This window comes from Leopardus geoffroyi, chromosome C2 (assembly GCF_018350155.1).
Source record: "Leopardus geoffroyi isolate Oge1 chromosome C2, O.geoffroyi_Oge1_pat1.0, whole genome shotgun sequence".
Lineage (NCBI taxonomy): Eukaryota > Metazoa > Chordata > Mammalia > Carnivora > Felidae > Leopardus > Leopardus geoffroyi.
The window spans coordinates 57,875,673-57,896,375 of record NC_059333.1 but is presented as its reverse complement, the minus strand read 5'-3'; the positions used below and the strand labels follow the sequence as shown (position 1 = coordinate 57,896,375).

General features: G+C 35.4%; 1 protein-coding gene across 1 annotated transcript in view; it reads right to left on the bottom strand.

The window, feature by feature from the left end:
- The window catches only part of NECTIN3 (nectin cell adhesion molecule 3), a 137,627-nt gene that overhangs the window by 115,772 nt on the left and 1,152 nt on the right, over window positions 1–20,703 (bottom strand). The window lies entirely within an intron of this gene.

Genomic DNA, 20,703 nt, shown 5'->3' with positions numbered 1-20,703 from the left:
AAGAAAAGGACAGCACCGGAATAAAAACTTCTAGAATGGATATTAGAGGCTGGTAAGAAAAATCTCAGAGACAACGGTTTTGTGCAATGAAGAGTTAACACAGTGAGCCTAAACTGCTATCCATAAAAAGGCCTTCATGCAAGGATGACCTTTGGCTAGTGATGAGGAATCACTATTTGGGAAAGTTCCCACCATTAATTGATAATAGCGGCTCACTGTGCCTAAACTGTTTTGTACAGTTGATGAACACCTACTTTCCTTCTAAGAATCTGAAATTTGGGTATATGCTAGGCAAGGAGTGCCAACATGATCAGTCTCCAATAAAAATTCTCTTCATGGAATCCTTAATGAGATTCCATGGTTGGAAACACTTCACCCATGTCATCACAAGTCATTCCTGTTTGACTACAGTGGGAGAGAGCTCTGGAAGCTTGTGCCCAGTTCTCCCCAGACTCTACCTCATGACCTTTGCTTATTGTGGGAGCTTTTACTGTAATAAATCATAGCCTTGAGCACAAATATAGGCTGAGTCCTAAGAGTCTTCTTAGAGAATTACTGAATCTAAGGGTGGTCTTGGAAACTATAATACATCTTTTTTTTTTTTTAATTTAAGTATAATTGACATATGATATTAGTTTCAGTTGTACAACATAGTCATTTGACAATTATATACTACAAAATGTTCATCACAGTAAGTGTTGTTACCAGCTGTAATCGTATAAAGTTATCATAACTATATTAACTATATTCCCTCTGTTATAAAGACATCTTTTAAGAAAGAAAGCATCAGGGGCGCCTGGGTGGCGCAGTCGGTTAAGCGTCCGACTTCGGCCAGGTCACGATCTCGCGGTCCGTGAGTTCGAGCCCCGCGTCGGGCTCTGGGCTGATGGCTCAGAGCCTGGAGCCTGTTTCCGATTCTGTGTCTCCCTCTCTCTCTGCCCCTCCCCCGTTCATGCTCTGTCTCTCTCTGTCCCAAAAATAAATAAACGTTGAAAAAAAAAAAAGAAAGAAAGAAAGCATCAAAGAGCTCTTCCAAGCATTGAGGCAAAAAGCAATAAAAGAAGAAGAACCCTGAATACGAGGAAGTAGTAGGAATACCTTAACCATTTTTCCACTTATATTTTGCTTTTCATGGATGCACACAAGTTGTGATGATTTTTAAAAATCCATGAATATAATATTGGTAAGTATGAAATAAAAGTCCAACAAATATAAAATAAGTCAATACACATAAAGTAAAAATTCTAGGTGATAGGAAAGTACTGTCACAGTTTTTTTCTCTTCCTTAATGGCATATAAAATCATAGTGTATCTCTTAATCAATGACCTCTTATATTTGATGAAATATGGTAACTGTCAAAATTTGATATCCTAGGGGCATCTGGGTGGCTCAGTTGGTTGAGCGTCCAACTTTAGCTCAGGTCATGATCTTACGGTTCATGAGTTCAAGCCCTGCATAGGGCTCACTGCTATCAGACCAGAGCCTGCTTCAGACCCTCTCGTCCCTCATTCTCTGCCCCAGCCCTGCTTGCTAACGCTCTCTCAAAAATGAATAACCATTAAAAAAAATTTGGTATCCTAAAGCAGTAAATCAGCATCTGCAAGTATCGCACCTAAGTCAAAAGCTAGTGCAAGCTGTAACATTCAAAAATCAGACTAGTAAAAATTTAAAAAGAATTACACGTAATGTTTCTACATTCCATATACTTTCTAAATATTTAAATTAAAATGTTTTATTTATATGAATCTATAGTTCTCAAAGTTTCTAGAAAAGCATTAATATAGACATGTTTCATTTCATTTGGCTTAAGAGATACACAAAACACATAATACTTAGCTTCTAATCTTATGTACCTTTAAAGTACCTTTACACTATGGAGATGCATGTGTGATCAACTTCTTGACAGTCAACTCCAAATGTACCACCATTTTCCTCTCTGAAAAATGGAATTCCTTTAAGTACTTCTCCTTTCATATAAACATGGCATTGAGCTTTCTCAGAAGATGGCACTATAAGAATTCTGCAGGAGGAAGAGACTCTCTTGCCATGTCCAATGCAGACTAGGAGTCAGCAGCATGGGTATGAGAATACTGGGTAGAGCCAGTCCCAGCCATGTGTCCAGAACTCAGTCCCCCTACAACCTTGAAGCGTCAGCCAGGCAATAACCTTCCCTCTCTCTGTTCTCATAACACAGAAACCAGAGACTCCATGCTGCCCAAATGTTCTCAAAAGTCTACTTCCCCACTAGCACCAGAACTCCCACTACACACTCATACCACCACCTGCACTCCCAGAAAATAGCTTATTCCTTGTAATAACTCCAAACCAGCTCCAGCCTTCTCTACTATCAGGTGGCCTGAACCATATACCTTCTCAAAGTCTGAACCTCTTCCAACTCTGTCCTTCTTTGGGTATACTCCCTCATAGAACCAGTGGTTCACACTCCTGGGGGTGGCTGGCCCACAGAGATCTGTGGTAAGGGGTAAGACAGAGTCAGTATCTACCTTTCACATTCACAGCCAAAGACTAGCTTCTCAGAAGGGCCTACACATCTTTCTGTACAATCGTGTGCACAGATGAGAAGCTAGTAAGTGTTCATTCTAATGTGCTGCAGCCCTGAGTACAGATCAGGACAGAATTTTTCACCACAGGGGAACTGCCCCACAAGTTTTTGGTGGAATGGTTAGGGCACAAGAAAAGAGCTGCTTTTCCTAAAACTAACAGAGACCATGTAGGAAATGGCAGAATTCAAAATTCTAAGGAAACATTTTGACCTTGGATTTGAACAATAAGCCTGCCTTTGTTTCTAAGAGTGGGGAGAAAAGAATAAAATACAAAATCTGGGTCACCAGGACTTTAAGCTTCCAGAAATGCTGCCAAACACCTGCCCAAACTCCCCACAGCACATAGCTCCTTTCCTAATTCCTGGTTCTCACCTAATTCCAGGTGTGATGCTCACCTTCCCGGGACTGTGTTATTCTTTTGCCCGTCTGGTTCCTACTTTTGATGCTATTACTTCTCTTTTCTTCTTCCAAGACATAAAATTCAGGTCACTCCCAGACAAACCTAGCCCCCGTCACCCAACTGACCCATCAACCAAACTACACAACATCTACAGATCTGAAGTAGCCTGTGCTGCTAGTAAGAATATTTAACAGTATAGCCACGTTGCAAAACAAACCAGCAATTCCTCAAAAGGTTACAGTTACACTGGTTCCACTCCAAGCTAAATACTCAAGTGAAATAAAAATATATGTCCACACAAAAAGTCATACATGAATGTAGAAAGCAACATTACTCATAATAGCCAAAGAGTGGTAATAATGCAAATGTTCATCAACTGATGAAGAAATAAAATGTGATATAGCCACACAATAGATACGATTTGGCAATAAAAAAGAATGAAGTTCCAATATATACAAAATATGGATGAACCTTCTAATCATTATGCTAAATGAAATATATCAGACATAGAACACACATTGTATAACTTTTATATGAAATGTACAGAATAGGTAAATCAATAAAAACATAAATTAATAATGATTGCCTAGTACTGGGAGAGGTGAGGGAAAATGGGAGAATGATTGCTTTTAGGGGAACAGAGAGTGATGAAAATGTTCTAAAATTGACTGTGGTTATGGTTGCACAACTCTGAATATACTATAAACCGTGAATTATTGCACTTTCAGGGGCACCTAGATGGCTCAGTTGGTTAAGTGGCCAACTTTGGTTCAGGTCATGATCCTGCAGTTCATGAGTTTGAGCCCAACGTTGGGTTCGGTGCTGACAGCTTGGAGCCTTGGAGTCTGCTTTGGATTCTGTGTTTCTCTCTCTCTCTGTCCCTCCCCCTACTCATGCTCTGCCTCTCTCTCTCTCAAAAATAATATTTAAAAAAAAATTTTTAATTATGTGCTTTAAATCAGTAAAGCATATGATATGTGAATTACATCAGTAAAGCTGTTATATATTTATATAAAGAAATTTCAGGCAAAATAAATTAGCAGATTCACACTAAAGAAAATACAAGGATGTTTTTCAGGCAGAAGTTAAGAGAATTCCAGATGGAAACTACAAGATGCAAAGAGAAAGAACTATAGAAAAAGTAAGCATATTGGAGAAACTAAATAAACGATTGCTGTATGGGATACACATACACAGACACTAGCACTAATAGCAAAATAAGGGTAGAGTTAAAGGGTTTGATGGTCCCTGTATTGTCTAAAAAGGAGTAATATTCATAGTAATTTATACTGCACTTTAATAAAGTCAAGGATGTATTTTGTAATATCTAAAGTAGCCACTGAAATTTAGCAAGGGGGGAAAAGGAATGAAAAATAACTAGTACAAAGGAAAGCAATGAATATATGAATAAAACAAAAAACATATGCACAAGTAGAAAACCAAGATGTAACATAGATTTACGCCCAAATATATACGGGACTAATTAATCAGAGATAACTAGATACGTCAAATAAAAGACAAAGCTTAGCAGACTGGATTTAAAAATTACATGCTGCTTACAAGGGGCACACTTAATTTTAAGAGTACAAAAAGGATGAAAGTAAAAGTTGGGGAAAAGATACAATGCAAACACTAACCAAAATAAACGTAATGTAGCCATACTAAAAATCAGAAAAAGTAGACTTTAAAGAAAGTAGTATTGCTAGAGATAGAGGACTATTTAATAATGATAAAAGACTCAAGTGCCAGAGATAGAAAAATTCCAATTTAATTGTACCTCATAACTCAGCCTCAAACCATATAGCAAAAAACTTCACAGAATTAAAAAATAAAAAAGACAAATCCACATCATGGAATATGATTTTAATACACCTCACAGTAATTAACTGAAAAAGCAGGGGAAAAAATTAGAAAGGATAAAGACTTATTACTTGTACAATGCAACCAACTTGACCTACTTGATATATACAAAGTAAGAAAACAATTACCCAACAAAAGCAATATACATTCTGTGTAAGTATACATGGAATTATCAACATTGACCTAATGCTATTTCCAAAGACTGAAACCAGACACAAGTTCTTTAACACAGTGTAATTATGCTAAAAATCAAAAACTAAGGTAACTAAAATATCTTCATGTATCTAGTTAAGTAATAATTTTCAAAATAATCCAAGACTCAAAAAAAAATCACATGGAAATTTTTTAATGTTTTAAACATTTATTTGCATACAATGCAGATAAAGTCATAATTAAAGGGAAAAATAGGCTCAAATGCATATATAAGAAAAAGAGAAAGGCTGCAAATCAATAATCTAACTATTCATCTCAAGAAATAGAAAAGAGATAGGAAATAAACTCTCCAAAAAAAGTCAAAGGAAATACGGACCAGGAAAACAATGAAATAGAAAACAAACATAAAATAGACAGGATCAACAATGAATCAAAGGTGGGTTCTTTGGTAAGTCCTTATAATAAAACTGATAAACTCCCGGCAAGACTAATCCAGAAACCAAGACAACACAAATTACAAATAAAAGAAATGAAAAGGGGGGGGGGGGGAGGCGGCATTGCTACAGATCCTTCAGGTATTAAAAAAAGAATAAGTAAAGGTAGCAAGAGGACATTAAGAAAAACTTCATGTCATTAGAATTGAAAGCAAGAAACTGACAAATCCCTAGAAAAACAGAATGAGTCAAAAGTGACACAGAAGATAGAAAATCTAAGTACCATAATTATTAAAAAACGGAATCTACAAATAAAAATCCTTCCCACAAAAAAATATTCCAGGCCCAGATGGCTTTACCTATGAATTCTACCCAACACTTAAAGAGAAAAATAATACCAATCTTAAACTCATACACAGGACAATAAAGGTGTAATACTTCTCAGTTTTTTTGAGCACACCATAACTTTGATACCAAAGTTTGGCAAGATCATAAGAAAGGAATATTCCAGGACAACTGATAAATATAGATGAAGAAAAAAAATAAAGAAAATAATAGTCAATTGAATCCAGTGATATAATAAAATATATAATTCATCAAAACTAAACCGTGATTATTCCAGAAACACAAAGATGGTTTAACATTTTTTAAATGTAATTCACCATATTAAAAAAAGGAAAAAAAATCCTCTAATCATCTCAAAATTAAGATGTAGTATTTGACAAAAGTAAACACCATTTATGACAAAAATTCTTAGCAAACTAGGAATAGAAACTTTCCTAATCTGATAAAGATTCTATTAAAAAAAAAAAAACTACAAGAATCATACTTAATTTTGAAATGTTGAACACTGTTTTACCTCTGAGATTAGGAATCGGACAATGATGTCTGCAACCACCACTTTAATTTAACATCATAGTGGAGCTATGATGCTCCAGAGCATATAAGCAAAGGAAAATAAAAAAAAAAGTATAAGGAATGAAAAAAAAAAAACAGGCTTTCACTTTTTACAGATGGCATGACTCTGTAGATGGAAGATCCAAAAGATTTGACTAAGTATTAGAAATAAATGAAGTTAGCACAGTCTCTGGATGTAAGGTCACGATACCTAAACTAAAGCATTAGATTTTATATGCCTGCAATTAGTAATATTTTAAAATATCATTTATAGTAATATCAAAAAACTAGTAACTTGAATCTTTAATTGAGTAGATTAAATGTAATAAAAAATTTATAGTGATGCAAGACCTAGACACAGAAAAAAAACAGAAAGTTTTATGGGAAATGTAGAGAAAACCTAGGTAAATAGCGAGATAAACCAGATTCACAGGTTGAAAGATTCAGTATAAAAATTTTTTTTTTCAACGTTTATTTATTTTTGGGACAGAGAGAGACACAGCATGAACGGGGGAGGGGCAGAGAGAGAGGGAGACACAGAATCGGAAACAGGCTCCAGGCTCTGAGCCATCAGCCCAGAGCCCGATGCGGGGCTCGAACTCACGGACCACGAGATCGTGACCTGGCTGAAGTCGGACGCTTAACGACTGCGCCACCCAGGCGCCCCTAAAAATTCAGTATAAAGACGTCTATTTAGCCCTACATTAATTCATACAGATTTAATGTACTCACAATAAAAAATCCCTATAGGTTTTTTGTGGCAATTGATAAGCTGCTACTAAAATTTATACAGAAAAGAAATGGACCAAGACTAGCCACATTAAACTTGAACAAATAGGTGGACTTACTCTACCCAACATCAAGATGATCTCACGGCTTGTGGGTTCAAGCCTTGCGTCAGGCTCTGTGCTGACAGCTCAGAGCCTGGAGCCTGCTTCGGATTCTGTGTCCCTCCCTCCCTCTCTCTGCACCTCCCCCCGCTCGTACTCTATCTCGCTCTTTCTCTCAAAAATAAATAAATGTTAAAATTCAAATAAATAAACAAATAATAAAGCTATAATGAGATATTATGACATTTTTTTTTTAATTTTTTTTTTAACGTTTATTTATTTTTAAGACAGAGAGAGACAGAACATGAACGGGGGAGGGTCAGAGAGAGGGAGACACAGAATCTGAAACAGGCTCCAGGCTCTGAGCTGTCAGCACAGAGCCCGACGCGGGGCTCGAACTCACAGACCGCGAGATCATGACCTGAGCCCAAGTCGGCCGCTTAATCCACTGAGCCACCCAGGCGTCCCAAGATATTATGACATTTGTGCCAAGATAGCAAAGTGGACAAATGGAATGAAGAAGAGAACCCCAAAATAAACCCAGGCATGGACAGCTGCTTGATTTATTATAAAGGCAGCACTGCACAATAGGTTCTTTCCAAAAACGGTGATGGTCAACTGGATAGTAAATGAAGAAAAAATATGGATCCTACCTAATAATCACAAAAAACAAATTCTAGATGAATTACAGTAAAGGCAAAATGATAAAACTCCTAGGGAAAATGTTCTCATGATAATGCACTAGAGAAAGATATTGTAAATAAGGCAAAGAATTAATTATAAAGACAAAGATTGGTTTTGACTACCTGGATAATTATTAAAGAACTTCTGTTCATCTATAGACACCATCAATAGAGTGAAAAGACCAAAGTAGGAGAAGATATTTGTAATACATATTAGGGTTCATACGTAGCATACATTAACAAATCCAACAGATCCGTAAAAAGACAGACAATACAACTGAATAAAATGGGATAAAAACCAACGGGCGTTTCACAAGAGGATATTCAAAATGGCGCAAATCCTTAGATCCCAACCATCAAGGAAATACAAACTACAATCACAATGTTATACCACTGCATACTGCTCAGAATGGTTAAGAAAAAGTACTGACATTACAAAGGGCTGGTGAAGACGTGGAGCAAATGAGTCTTACAAGCTACTGATTGGAAGTATAAATTGTTACTGTTTAGTAAACTTATTCAACAAAAACATGCATAAAATGAACCAGCAATTCTACCACCAAAAGAGAAATAAAATGATGTTCATGGTAGTACCATTCATAAAAGCCTCAAACTGAAAACATCCCATATTTCTGTCCAACATTAAAACTGATAAATTATGGATGGTGACAGGACAGAATACTACACAGTAGTGTTAAAAAAAATGTTACACGCAACAACATGAATTTCACAACATCAGCAAAAAAATATTATATAAAGTTAAAAAAACAAAACAAATTTATGGAGTTAAAAGTCAGAATTGTGGTTATTGATCAGGGAGACAGATGTGTGACTGGAAAGAGTGTGAGGGAGCTTCTAGAGTGCCAGTAAATTTATTTCTTGACCAGGGTGATGGTTTCACAGAGTTTCTAATTTTGTAACAGTTCACCCAACTGCACACTTACCATTAATACTTTTCTGTAAAAGTATGTCAATAAAAGGTTTTAATATTTCATCAATCAGCATCTCCAGCCTTGTTCAAACAAGCTCATACCCCACATCGTCTAATGCTGTGTTCACCTTTCACTCAAATCAAAGACAAATTACCATATGATTTCACTTATATGTGATATCTAAAAAACAGAACAAACGAACTAACAGAAATAGAATCATGAATACAGAAAACAAAGTGGTGGTTGCCAAACATTAGGGGGTTGGAGGGAAGAGCAAAACTGGTGAAGGGGTTAAGAGGTATAAACTTCCAGTTATAAAATAAGTCATGAGGATGATAAGTATAGCACAGGGAACAAAAAAGCCAGTAATATTATAATAACATTGCATGGTGACAGATGGTAACTATACTTATGGTGGTAAGCACAGCCTAATGTATAGAACTGTGGAATCACTATGTTGTACACCTGAAACTAACAGAACACTGTCAACTATATGTCAATTTTTTTATAAAGCTTTCCTTCAACTTTCTGTAATGGACACCCATGGAAAGTATAGTCCCTTGTGCTATGGTAATAACAATATCCAATCTCTAAGAGCAGCAATGCCAGTCTAAGAGGCAAAGCTGTATATAACCTCCAGTGCCTCAAGAAGCAAAAAGCAATGACCTTGACAGACTGTCCCTTGACATTATCTTGGCTGTGGTTCTGGGTATGGTTCTAGATGTCTAGCCTCCCTTGGGTCCTGATTTCCATACGTGAACCACCTGGTATCTAACTGCCTCCCAAAGAACCCTTCCTAATGCCATCACATTGGGAGTTAGGGCTTCAATATCTCAATTTGGGGATGACAAACATTCAGCCCATAACAACTGATACATTATTCTTCCCCCATCAAATTACTCTTTCTCTTTCCCAAGAGTGGGCCATACCTTACTACTTCTTCACCGTCCCCTCATTTGTTAACTTTTTGGAATTTGACCTCTCCTAACCACTTTTACTAAATTACTGAGTCATCCATGCACTCCTCTTAACTACTAAATATATTGGTCTATTTATCAAGTTTTTTTTCCAGATGATTTCCCCTCTCCCTCCTTCTTATCCAATTAAAATACCTCAACCTTGACAATTTTTCCCAGTCCCCTGCCCACTTCTCTTTCCTTTCTTCCTTCTCTTCTCCCTCCTTCTCTCCTCCCCCTCTGCCTTCTCTCTAAAAATTCATCTATTCCCAATATCTCAATCCTGGTAATTCCCAACTCCACATATTATTTCCACCATCTCATAATAAATTTCCAACTACAGCTCTAAAATATTTCCCTAAGGCACTTGTACCCCAATGTTTATAGCAGCACTCTCAACAATAGCCAAGTTGTGGAAAAAGCCTAAATGTCCATCAACTGATGAATGGATAAAGAAATTGTGGTTTATATACACAATGGAGTACTACGTGGCAATGAGAAAGAATGAAATATGGCCCTTTGTAGCAACATGGATGGAACTAGAGAGTGTTATGCTAAGTGAAATAAACCATACAGAGAAAGACAGATACCATATGTTTTCACTCTTATGTGGATCCTGAGAAACTTAACAGAAACCCATGGGGGAGGGGAAGGAAAAAAAAATGAGGTTAGAGTGGGAGAGAGCCAAAGCATAAGAGACTCTTAAAAACTGAGAACTCAGGGTTGATGGGGGGGTCAGAGGGAGGGAAGGGTAGGTGATGGGCATTGAAGAGGGCATCTTTTGGGATGAGCACTGGGTGTTGTATGGAAACCAATTTGACAATAAATTTCATACATTAAAAAAATTAAAAAATAAAAAAATAAAATATGTCCCAAAGATACCGCAATTTAATTGCCTCCAAAATGTTACTGGACTAAAACTAATCAATACCTTTACCATACTTTTCTAGCCATTCAAAAGAGAAGCATTAAGTTCAGATCCAACTCTTCCTTTCTCACCCACTATGCTATCCAAACACTAGGTAATCTACTCAGGTCCATCACTCCATTCAAGCCTTCTACCAAAATGCTATTTGTCTTCACAACCTTCTCTTCCATGAACGATTATAATGGCTATTCCTTTTTGTCTCTCATATCTCCAATATATCTTATACACTGCGATCAGAGCAATACAACATCCTCAAATCAGACAGATTCAGTAGTTACTTGCCTTCAAAAGCTCCTCACTGCCTACCATACACATTCTCCTCAGCATCAGTAAAGTATTTAAAAATCCATGACTTCCCTACAAAAAGCTCATGCTTGAACCACACATGAACATTCCTTCCACAGAATTCTCAGTCCAGTGATCTTTTCAGCCTGGAATGCCCTCTTTCTCTTTGAATTTCCCTCACAAATGGAAATCTAAATTCTTCCCTCAAGGTTCAGCTACAAAATTAGGCCTTCTATTAAGTCTTCTTCCATTGCCAGTAAAACTGCTCCTTCTTCTATAATCCCACAATACTTTTATATTTCTAATATAAGACAATTCACTTTCCCTTGCATTATTGTTAGTTGTATTTATAAAGCACTATATTGTGCAGTTTAAGGAGTTCATTTAATTTTCACAGCAACTCTGTAAATGAAGTACTTAGCCAATTTTTTAGGGATGAAACAGGCAGAGAGGCTAAGTAACTGGACTTAACATACACACACACACACACACACACACACACACACACACACACACACACTACTAATTCCAAATCTCCTAACAATTAAAATTTACATTTATTAAGTGCAAAGACTCCAAGGCCCCTTGCATAGCCCTTTCTGTGTAACAGATCCTTTGTGTTTTAATATAACCCTGTTTTACTTGTCTGAATTTAATCCATTCTTGAAGACACAACTCAAAAGTTTCGTCTCCTCAACTTAGCTTTCCTTGACTCTTCCAGGTCTTACTGATCTTTCTTTTAGGCTGTACCATACTACTTGCAACGTTTTTACAAACACCTCTTTTGTATATATTTTAACATACAGTTAGTCTTACCAATAGGTCTATAAACTTGGGACCAACCACGTCTTATTTCACTGTGATATCTTCTAACCACTGAGCTCTCAGTTGGTGTTGTTTTACCTATTTTCTGATTGACGCTCAACAGTCCCCAATTTATCCCCTGCTCCAATTCTAAGTCCTTTAGTTTTTGCATTATAGGTATGGATCAACTGTTGTGACTAGCTATTTTAACAGTAAATATTACTCAACTGACTCACAGGTCAAGTAAGTATTTTAATCATCTGATGGAAGAAAAATCAAGAGCGATTATTTTAGATGACTGTAGAGGGCAGCAAAGCAATAGTAGTATCCTCAAAGATCTGCATTTTTCTTAGGCAATTTCAGAGTTGTTTTTATATTTTAGCAGATGTTGTTAGGATTCAAACTTTTACACGGCAAGAGACTTTTTTTGCATGCTCTATACAAATTTCACCAACTACTTATATATTTAAACATTTTCACAATCAATATAACAAAACTGTGTCAATGTCCAGATCCTTTTATACACATACGGAAAAATAAGTTTGATAAGCAATGCATGGCTTCAAAATAGCCAACAAAAATTGCTAACTCTTACGAATCTAAAACTTGAAATGGTTTTCACAATCTTAAATATGGAAAAGAATGTCAATAATTAACAAGTCTTATTTCTTCCTAAGAATAGGTGTCTTCATTAGTGTTATTAATTCTGGCCTTGATATGCCTTCTTTTATTATTCAAAATCAGTCCGGTAACCATAGAAGCTATACCAGCTTTAAAAGAAAAAAATAAATAAATCTTTGACATTGTACTAGTGTACAACAAACAGAAGTAACAATTTGAAAGAGAATAGGAATTCCTTACCATTATACTTCAATATTAAAGTTCATTCTGGTTTTCAGATGAACTAGCCAAAGCTGTATAAAATAATCACAGATTTATAATCATATACTTACAATGCTTATAGGAATGGAGAAGCTACTATAAAAGTTGACAGTCAATACAAGCGGATTATTTGAACATGTTACTCAAGGTTTTTGTTCGTGGTAATTTTTTATCTCTTAACTTTAACAAGCAGAAATCTGAGGTTCAAAACAGCTGCTAGAGCCATTAACATATGCAGACTCATGGTTTAGTGAAAAATGCTATGATGTTCTAGCCCTATGTCCGTAATGAGAAGGATAAAACTGTAGTTAAGTACCTTCTCCCACTTGAATCTCTTCAATAAAAAATAAATAAAATAGAGAAGCTTTTAAAAATTTTGCATTTAAAATAAAGTAACCAGGGTATCCCTAAGCACATTTAAAAACTAGACAGTTTAATGGTGTGATTTAGCCAATATTTAAATTGAACTTCTAGCCATGAATGATTATCTCTAATCTGAATCAAATTAGAAGGGAATTTGGAGTTCATAATGACAGGACACTTATGAAATGAATCTTAATCTAGCCCACAGTAGCTAAGACTAAATTAGAAATCATATTAATAAGTTTCAAAACAGCCTAAGATAATCTAGTAATAATGACAATCATATCTATCATGAATAACACATAGAAATAGTTACTATATGAATATGATTGTGAACCTCAGTTCACCAATACTACTATTTCATTAACATTTTTGGTTTTCCTCTAAAGTGAAGACATTAGAAGGGTCAAGCACAGGGTCATGTGGGTGGCTCAGTTGGTTGAGCGTCAGACTTCAGCTCAGGTCATGATCTCATGGCTCATGAGTTCAAGTCCCAAGTCAGGCTCTGTGCTGACAGCTCAAAGCCTGGAGCCTGATTCAGATTCTGTGACTCCCTCTCTCTCTCTGCCCCTCCCCTGCTTGCACTCTGTCTCTCTCAAAAATAAATAAACATTAAAAAAAAAAAAAAGCATCAAGCACATTGTTAATTGTATACAATGTTCTCAACACTGAGTTGGAGTCTTAGTTGTATGCACCTATATTTATAATTGCCTCTTGGTTTTTTCAGGTCCTTCCCAATAACAACACTGACATATTTCCATTACAAAACAGATTAGGTATCTTAATCTTACACTTTATTTTGAAAATTCAAATTCAGGGTGAGATGTGATATACATAAAGTGAGGCATGTCACACATAAGCTGTTTAAACTACATATGCCCTGAGATAAATAATGCACAGCTGATTTTACAATACCAAAGGAAAAAAACTGTATTCCTCCAGAAGATCAATTTTGCAAACATCTCAGATTCAAAATGGGTAAGACAATGAGCAATAAAGACACAAACCTAAAGATAGCAAAAACGAATTTTTAGAAAAAAAGAAAAGCCAATGAACAACTATCTCATCAAGCAACATCTTTAAAACCTACCAACCTCTTCTAGCTTATTAGACAATATGTATGTATTCACTCCCCCCCATCTAGGAAAGTAGGAATAGGACTGTCAAAATAGGAATAATATCAAATATACAAATCCCTCTAGGGATATACTTCTGAGTGTGTTCTGTACAACATAGCTTCTGCAATGTAACAGGTATTACACAAAAAAGATTTTTTTTTAATTAGTTTGTAAAACAGTATATTTTATGGAATAATTTTTTAAGCTATTAGTATATTAATGCATATAGTGACTTTACATAAGCGGGTTATATAGCTAGTTTTTTTTTCCATTCCCAAGTCTATTTAACCACAGTATTTTATCCCAGAAACATATCTTCTGAGACTTGAATTCAACAGAAACACTTTGGCAAACGTTGCTCTAAACCTAAAAACATGAAGGAAAAAAAAAAGTGAATAGAATGTGCGTGCTTTTTCCTCTAATGACCACATGTCACATTATTAAACACAAAAGAGGGTAGGCGTCCAGGGACTAAGGAATGAAAGATATCTAGGATCAGATAAGAAATAAAATCAAGTTCACAAAAGTTTCATAGTTACTTATTATAGCTATTATTCTATTTTATTTCATTATTTTACTTCAATATGGAAGATGAAATCCTAACCAAGTATTCTCTTCATGCCATTTATGTTATAGCAAATTTGGTCAATTCCTTAAACAGTTATTAATGGGCAAAAAAGCAAATGTTAATAAAATCTATATAGTTTGAAAAATAATCTTTGTTTATTACAATACTTGTTATGATACATACAATGAAGCATGAGGCAAGATCTCTACTGCAAAGAGCGCACGTTACAAAACAACTTATAATTAAATACTACATAACAAATGTAAGAGTAACTAGAAAGAAGAAAAGCTCACTTTAGTCAAGAAGTGGTGAGGGAAGGCTTCACAGAGAAAACTGATCTTAAACCAGCTATTTCAGAATTTCACTAGGTAGGCAGGAAGAGTAATATTATTTTAGGCCTTATGAGTAAGGACCAGAGACAGGCATTACCTACTTCAGAGACACATATAGTTTAGGCCTGCACTGTCCAATATGGTAGCCTCCAGCCACACGTGACTACTGAGCACATCAAATACAGCTAGTTTAAATAACAATCTGTAAGTTAAAATACACACCAAATTTCAAAGACTTAACTAGGAAGGAAAATGTAAAATATCTCAATTTTTTAGTATCAAATGCACAGTGAAATGATATTTTGGTTATACTGTGTTAAATAAAATACATGATTAAGGTTAATTTCACCTGTTCCTTTTACTATTTCTAATGTGGCATAATGATAACTTAAAATTCTGTGTATGGCTCATATTATATTTCTACTGGACAGTGCTAGTTTAAATCTGACTCTGCTGTTAAACTCCTGAAATAAAGAAATCTGAGTGCCTACTATATGCCAAGCACTTCTGATACATTAGCGAACAAAAGAGTGGAATATTTCTTTCAGAAGAAGAACCACATCTGGTCAAATCATAAATTTAAATGTTGTAATAAAGAGCACTCATCAAGGGAAGAAAGAATCATCTGAAGATGTCTCTCAAACTACAAATGTCCCAATCCCCAGGCTCCACTCCCCACCCCTCTTGCAAAAATTGTCAATCCAGTAAATCCACAGTGGAGCCTGTTTGAATGTTACTTGAAAAAGATTCCCTAGTAACTAAGATTTGAACCCAACTGCACACCCTACTTCTGCTGACCCTGGCTAGCTGAGAACAGTGATTTATAGCACCGCCTTTCCTTTTAACTTTATTTCTTCTGAATAACCCTAAACTGAGAGCTTAAAAAGCCTCCACTCAGTGCAAAGCTAACCTATTTAAAATAAGAACAAGTTTGATTTCTCTAAGCCATTAAAGTTCAAGGAAATCAAAGTTTTTTAAAAAATACTTTCCTGTCTATAGATCCACAGGTATAATTTACTATCTTACACCTACAAAATAATCATCTGAAGTGCTGAAATACATACTGCCAATTCTTAGCCACTTAATCCAGTTATGAGATGGCATATTTTTACACATGCCTCAAATTCCAGTTTATGAATATCTACACAATGCAACAGGTAGTTCTTTCCTACTCATCTTAATTAGCAGAATGAATGTTGGGCAATAAATAGGACTACAAGAAAAACAATCACCCTGTATGCTATATGAAAGAGAATACGTAAAATTGAGATTAAGTATGCAATACAAGATCGTTTCTAAAACAGTGTAGTACTATTATAAAATAGTACTAAAAATAGTATAGCATGAGTATAAAATAGACTACAGTACCTGCAATATGGCTGTTTCCAAAGTCATAAGGGGAAGCTCTCACTGAAGTTTTAAATGAATTATCTATAGTATAATAATTGAGTCATTTAGGAAAAAAATTAAGGCTCACCCTTGATAAAGAGTCAGGATAAATTTTATTTAAATAAATTATTAAATGTCAGAACCTAGTATAAAAATAGAAATCTTGGGGTGCCTGGGTGGCTCAGTCCATTAGGCATCCGACTCTCGATTTCAGCTCAGGTCATTATCTCATGGTTCCTGGCCTCCTTGGGATTCTCTCTCTGTCCCTCCCCCATAAGTGCTCGCTCTTTCACTCTCTCAAAATAAATAAACTTAAAAAAAAAAATAGAAATCTTAAGTTTTATGAAATTCAGGAAAGGATACATAGTCAAGACTTTAAAAAATTTTAGATAAAAATACAAAAGGTAATCAAAAGTATGACATTTATGGTACTTACATTTTTGAACCTGAATGCTTGGAACATAAAATCATCTTTAATAATCAGTCTATTACTAACTTAAGGATTGATTTTATCCTAAATTTATATATTAATAGCCATTATTAATTAGATGCCACATCTTTCACAAACTAGTTAGTCCTTACTATGAACTGTTATAAGGACTTTAATGGATTATAGAATATGCTATAACAATATGTTATTTACTCTAATTTTAAAGGGGCAAATCACAAAATGTCAAAATATTCTATTTTTTAACAAAGGTATCCTAGCCAGCTTCTCTTCAGTAATTTTCAAATAGGCAAGAAGTCATAAGTTTAACTTCTTAACTGTACAAATGCAAAATGCCCATTAGAGTTCCTGAATCACTAAATTAAATATATTTAAGCATAATGAAATAAACAAGACAGTAAATACACACATGCACACACAAATATAAAATTGCCCAGCTTTTTCCAGTTCCTATTTCTGATGCTATGGCTAAATACAAGAAAGGAAGATCTGGGGTTTTTTGCTTACTTTTAAATTTGGTTCACTTTCCAATTATATCTGCTAAGAATGCGGAAAGATTTATATGGGCAGTACATATTATAGGCTCCAACCTGATACTATCAGTAACTTGATAAGGTAGAAGCTTACTTGTGACACTTTTCTCCAACTCTACATTTTCAATACATTCCAAGTGACCTTAGGGAACTGCCAAATCTTAAAATGCATTCCACATCATCAAGGGAAGATTCAACTTGGTTCCATACAATTACAAAAGTTAATTTCACTGTATCCTCATATTCTAAGAATTGGTCTTCTGAATATTTATCTGAAGCAAATTTAACAAATATTTAAAGAGCACTGACTGCGCTACACATTCAAAAAAAAAAAAAAGCTGTAAAGTGCAAACAGATTAAGTTAATTACCTTGAAAACTCAATTCAAGACATTAGGGTAGAACTGAAGAATGGCAAATACCAGTCAAGTTAGTTTATAATGTGCAATGCTACTAACACTTGAATGTTTACCATATTCCATCCACTGTTTTATTATTTTATTCTTTGACTTAGTTCTCTCAACAACTCTACACACAAGGTGATATCTTTTTTTTTTTTTAAGATGAGGTTAAATAGCTTGCCAACAATTCACAAAGCTATTAAGTGGCAGCCTGTTTTTCAGAATCAAACTGCCCATTTAGTATTTAAACAATAAAGATCAGAAAGAGACAGGAACAAACTTCTACCACCTACCACAATGTCTAATCCCACTAAGATCTGCCTCACTGATTTTAAAAAGTAATTTTACTTCTCACAATTCACATTTATCTTTACCTAACGCGTTTGGAATCCCTCTTCTGGGCAACCCCACAGTACCTCATGCAGATCTCTATCATAAACACTTGACTGTCCTATAATCAACAATTGTCTTCATGTCTATCACAATGCTGTAAGCTCCTTGAAGCCAGAACTCTGCCTTATTCATGCTTTATGTCCCCAAGTGCCTATCAAGTGCCAGGAATACAGAAAGTACTGAAAGTGCTGTTCAAGATTCAATTTAATAATAGATCTTCTTTATCATCATTTATCATTAAATAAAACCTTGATGAAAATGTAAAGTCATGGAATCCTAGATTCAAATAGGAATGGACAAAGACCAAGCAGGCTTTATTATCTCCTTCATTGATACCATACCCCTGCTAACAGTCTCTACCTTTCAAGAAGAATGTTGGAAGGAAAGTGAGATAAATCTGATCACATATGAACTGAATATTGCTATCATAAAGAAATATAGCTGAAACTAATTTAACACTGTGTGTTAACTACACTTCAATTAAAAAAAAAGAAATATGGAATTCTAGAAAAATGGGATTTAAATAAATGGGACTTATCAAGTCACTTGATGTTGTAAATCTAGTCCCCTTGACCTTTATACCTAAGAATTTCTCAGGCTTGAAAAACAAAACAAACAAACAAACAAAAAAAAAAAAAACAGAGTTTGTAAACCTGTAAAATTCTCACTTTAAAAGTTCAGTTCTTCAAATAAGACAGATAGTATACACCCTCAAAACAGCAAATATATGTAATTCTTTACACCTTTCAGAATATCAAATCTACCAGTTGCAAGGGTTTTGTTTTAGCACATGAACAGGATATAAAAATTATCTTGTACTAATAGATGACATTGCAGATGTTGAGCATAGTTAAGGTCATGCTACATGTGAGCAGCATATCCAAAAAAGCAGCAAAAAGAAAAAAAACTGTACGTGTCAAACAAGTAAAATATTCTGATTAACAAATCATCAGATAATCACCTCTTTAAAGCCTAAAAATCTTTTCAATCCTAAAACTGACTACTCAAACATTAGTACACGCAAAACCTTGTAAGTAGTGCTACGAATGTCAAATCAACAAACAGGTTACATGAAGACAATTCTACTTCCATACTTACTAAGCACCCATAAGTCAGGACAACTGTGCCCTACTCAAAGACTGAATTCTAAAATAGAGAGAGGTTGATGGAAAAAAAAAAAAAAACTTGTCATAAGGGTTCACAAATTAGGGTGTTATTAACACTACAAGCCAGAAAAGGAAGCTCTTTAAAAGAACAGTGCACAGAAACACAAAGCTAGTGCCTATCTCTACAACTACCAGCAAAATTGACTCTAAAAACTTGAATTTACACCTGCTCTAAATCACAGTCCATTTGCCTATACTGCTTGAATTTTTAGGACCTTAAATAAAAATATCAAGCCCCTCCAATAGCACATCACCAAAAAGGATTTAAAGAAAAAACACACCTTTCTTCTGCATGAAAACCGTGTGTTCCTTCAGAAGTATTCAGCCCTTGTACAAGCCCTTGTACAAGCACTATGAAATTATTATTCAAATTCAGTATCTTTGATTATACGCACATGTCACCTAGTTTCAGTCTTCTGTAAGGCTTTGCTTAGCAAGATAAGCCTTTATTAGAGGTACAAATAATATTCACTTAGTCCTTAACACAATCTAAATCAGGATAGTAAGCTGTTAACACCCCCTCCAACTTTTCTCCCACTCAACTGTAATCCACCAACTTCCCTAATGGCAAAGAACAGTATACAAATTCAACGTAGAATCTTGCATCAATTTACAGAGGTAGCAGCATTAAGAATTGTGTTGTGGAACCAAACAGCTGGGGAGTGGAGATACAGAAACAATGCAGATTAGATAACAAGCCACTTATCAGGCTATACCCTGTAAATCAGAAACTTTCATTACCGTGCTTGAAACGCGGTGGTGAATTGGTAGAGGAGATTCTCAGCCTATAAGGGGCACTCAATCTCTTGAAAACTCTGCCTCCCCTCATAAACCAACTACCCTGACACACCTCCCGGAACAGGACTCTCTTTCTTCTAAATCACACCATCCCAGAAATCCGCACACATCTCTCCTTTTAATAAACACTAATGAAACTTCTGGTTTCATTTACAATCCCACTAAACACAGATCCAACAGCAGCCTTATGTACCAATAAAAATGTCTTAGCTATACTAATCTTTGCGCAAGCGTTAAGTTTTGCTTCACCTTCCTCACCAAGTTGAGTGTTCGAATGAATAACTTCCTGCAGTATTTCGGTATTACCAAAAGCCAAAGCTAATCCCCCCAAACTGGTGTGGCCTCACGTTCCCAAATCACCGCCTTCCATTAATGATCACTTAGTCCATCTCTCTTGAATGAGGCGCCAGATTTTTTATTTTTTTTTATTTTTTTTTTTTTTACAGGATCCTTATAACAAGTGGATTTCCAGTACCGGATACCTAGGAACAGAATTTACAGAGACTCGCCCCCAAATGTGATAGGAAAACTGTAACATAAAATGAGGGGACGAGGCGTGGGGTCTGTTTTAATCCGAACAGCCAGAG